The sequence below is a fragment of the Felis catus genome, chromosome B3, assembly GCF_018350175.1.
Source record: "Felis catus isolate Fca126 chromosome B3, F.catus_Fca126_mat1.0, whole genome shotgun sequence".
NCBI classification, from domain to species: Eukaryota; Metazoa; Chordata; class Mammalia; order Carnivora; family Felidae; genus Felis; species Felis catus.
In genome coordinates, this window is record NC_058373.1 from 36,622,605 (window position 1) to 36,626,405 (window position 3,801).

A 3,801-nucleotide genomic window follows, 5' to 3' on the forward strand; every position below is an offset into this window, starting at 1 on the left:
CCCTGACCCCCCTCTCTTCCCACTGTGTCCACACGGATCCTGGTTTACTTGGAGGCCTAGGGTCCCACAGGCACTTTCTCTCTTCTGCCTTATTCTAATGGCCAAAGCAAGTCACACGGCCAGCCCAGATTCAAGGCTGGGGAAGTGGGGTCCATCTCTCGACAGGAGGAGCGACAAAGTCATGTTGCAGCAGGCGTGGATACACAACAGGGTAAAAAACTAAGAATAACACAAGGGGCAAATATCTTCCAAGGCCCTGATCTTCGCTCTGTCCAAAAGTAGCCATGAGTCTCACACATATGTTTTGAAGTGTAAGAATTATGCATGTCTTCGGACTTTGTAGGCATCTGTGAACTGTGGAGAAGGCTTCCGGGGGCAGGGGAAGGGGGCAATTCTATACCCGAGTGCCCACTGCAGCCCCATGCAGGGGGCTGAGGCCAGTGTGAGGCAACAATCTGCAGCACTCAGTGATCTGGCCCTGCGGGCTCACAAGCAAGGTAAGATACCCTTGGGGACGGTCACGAGAGTGAATGGCAGTGGACAACAAGCAACTCAGTGTGGTCACAAGGGGTGAGAGTAGCTTGCTGGCAGGCAGGACAGCAAAGCTTCCTTGAAAGACTTGAAATTTATACCAGGCAGGGAAAGGCAGCTAGGACTCAACTTGCCAGATAGAGGGAGGGGAGCATAGAGGGGATGTAGAGGGAGGGGAGCATAGAGATAGAGGGGAGATAGAAAGTGCAACATCAAGGGCAAGCCTGGGCTACTGGGGGAAGGTGGATGGCATTCAAGATGGAAAGACGGGGTTAAGCCTGATAACAGAAACCTTCCATCCAGGATGGCTGGAAGGATGCTGCACCTACAGGAGCATCAGTCTGTGAGGCGGGGACGTGGAAGAGGAGGACAGATCTGGTGGTGTCTGTGAGGCAGGGCTGGAACAACTTCCGGAACAGAGCAGAGAGAAACTGCATCAGCCCAGGTGCTGGTGCATTAAGGTCTGGGTGATGGAAACCTAAGAGGAAAATAACTAAGGCTGGCTTGGCGGGAGAATTTGGAACATTTATGTCCCTTGCATCCAGATACTCTGGGTAAACTGCATTATAAGGTAATTTAGTGCTTAATGACTTTGAATGTGTATGTATAAAATTGGAGGTTCTTCCCCCCCCCCCACTGTTATTTCCACTCTTTTACCCTAAATACAAAAATATTAGTCACGTGCTTGGTTAACAGAATTTTTCGGCTTATTTTTTTTTTCATCCCTGAAAAAATTTCTAGTGCAAAAGCAAATCAAATGTATATAATTAGGAAAAAGTTTTGTATTTGACACTGTTCATTTATAGCACTTAAAACCAGTTCTGTTTAGACTCAGTATTTCAGTATTTACACTCTAGGCCTGTACTGTCCAACTTATATGTGTATGAAATGTGGTCAGTCCAAATTGAAATGTGCTAGAAGTGCAAATTATATACCGATTTCAAAGGCAGTACAATAAAACAATGTAAAATGTCTTTTTAATAATTTTTATATCGATTACTTAGTGAAATTATAATGTTTTGAATGTATTGGGTTAAGTAAAATATATTGTTAAAGTGAATTTTGCCTACTTCTTTTTACTTTTTTTTTTAACATGACTATTAAAAAAGGTAAAATTATACATGGGTTTACATTTGTGGCTCACATTATATTTCCATTGGGCAGTGCTATTTAAAAAGCTCCATTTGTCTAGAAATGTTATGTTATAGTGGCCCATACTGCAGTTAATGACGTTAACAGGTGGAAAGGGTTTGCATGCTCAGTGAAACGAGAAGTTGTTCCGTACATTTCTCTTTTCTTCCATGCTGAATCTGTGATTTCGTGATAAATCATACAAATATCTTGAAGCACATGCTGTGTTACATACTTTCAAGGGCAGCCATTTCTGTGATTATGATTTCTTTTCCCACAGGGGAGGGAATACGAAAGAGATTTGCCATGAAAATCTCCATTCGTTAACAAGTTTTAATAATAAGTATTTTAGCGTGATAATGTGCGTCCCTGATTTTAACACCAGTTTACAAAATCTACATGCAGCCAGCAATAGACCCTTACTGAACAGGTGTGAAGTTTTGTTGTTGCTGCTATTGTTTAATTAGGTCTCTTAAGTGTCTTTTTTTGTTTATTTTTGAGACAGAGAGTGAGCGGGGGGGGGGGGGGGGGGGGGGGGGAGGGGGGGCAGAGAGAGGGGAACAGAGGGTCCCTGAGCCCAAGTCAGACGTTCAACAGGCTGAGCCCTCCGGTGCCCCTCGGTTTTTTTGTTTTGTTTAGTTTTGTTTGTAAAGTTTATTTATTTATTTTGAGAGAGACAGGGGCAGCGTGAGTCAGGGAGGAACATAGAGAAAGGTAGAAAATCCCAAGCAGGCTCTGCACTGACAGCACGGAGCCGGATGCCGGGCTCTACCCCACAAACCATGAGACCATGATCAGAGCCAAAACCAAGAGCTGGAGGCTCAACCAACTGAGTGCCCCCAGGGGCTCCCCAGGCGCCCCTCCTCAGTGTCTTTTAATCTACAGCAGTCCCTTTGCTGCTGTTGCTTCTTTCCTTTTTTTTTTTTTTTTTTTTAATGGCCCTAACTTTTTGAAGATTTTAGGTCATCTGTCTTAGAGAATAGTCCCACTATCTGCTGAATTACTGGAAAATGAAGATCAGGTCTAGAGAAAGCTGATTACATTCAGGCCACACATTTTAGTAAGAATAATAGCTGATGTTGTATACTTACCACTGCGTCATATTCGGAAGCACAGAGGTCAAGTTTTTCTACCATTCATGATGTTTAAATTGACCGCGTGTTTAAAGTAGTAATTGCCAGATTTCTCCACTGCAAAGGTGTATGTTTCCATCTGTAATTAAAAGTAATCTGGGAGATGCCACCATGTGAATATTCGGTTTCCTAATAGTTGTTCACTTAATGGTTCTAGCACCTATTACCGAACCCTTGCTTGAACCGATTATTTCGTTAGGAGTTGCAAAATGGTGATTTCTAAATTCTCTAATTCCTTTTACGTCTATTAGCTGGGACTCTTCTATAAAGAATCACTGTTTTCTCTCTTTCTCTCCCTTTCTATTGCCATGAGTTCATGGATTGTTATTTATGCCATATTTTACAATCAAGTGTAGTCATTACTCATTTTGATGCTCAGTCTGTCCCCAATTTGGCCAGTGTCCTTTAGACAGGCCGCATCCCTGTTTAAGCACTTCCTTGCTTAATATCCCAGGCTCACTTTGTCCTTTCACCACAGATCAGGTTTCTTTTAGTGAAGAAACATAGAAGCCAAGATCCGGACATTAGGTATGCTCAGTGCACAAGGCCTCTCAATGAATAGTTGTTTTAAATTGAGATGTAATTCACATACCATAAAATTACCCCTTAAAAAGTGAATAATTCAAAATGCATATTGAAACCACAATGAGTGCTCCCTTCAGCAGCACACATACTAAAACTGGAACAATACAGAGCAGATTGGTATGGCCCCTGCACAAAGATGACACACAAATTTGTGAACTGTAAAAAAAAAAAAAAAAAATCCACGGTGAGATACCATTTTACATCTGTTAAGATGGCTATCATAAGAGGGGCACCTGGGTGGCTCAGTCGGTTAAGTGCTTGACTTCAGCTCAGGTCATGATCTCTCCACCTGTGGGTTTGAGCCCCACGTCGGGCTCTGTGCTGACAGCTCGGAGCCTGGAGCCTGCTTCCGATTCTCTGTCTCCCTCTCTCTGCCCCTCCCCAACTCATGCTCTGTCTCTCTCCCTGTCTCTGTCAAAAA

General features: G+C 43.3%; 1 non-coding gene across 1 annotated transcript; it reads left to right on the forward strand.

Moving 5' to 3' along the window:
* The first annotated feature begins 3,444 nt into the window (after positions 1-3,444).
* On the forward strand, positions 3,445-3,551 carry LOC111561059. Its single transcript, XR_002743428.1, has one exon. It is a non-coding gene; the product is annotated as a U6 spliceosomal RNA (small nuclear RNA).
* The last annotated feature ends 250 nt before the right edge of the window (positions 3,552-3,801 follow it).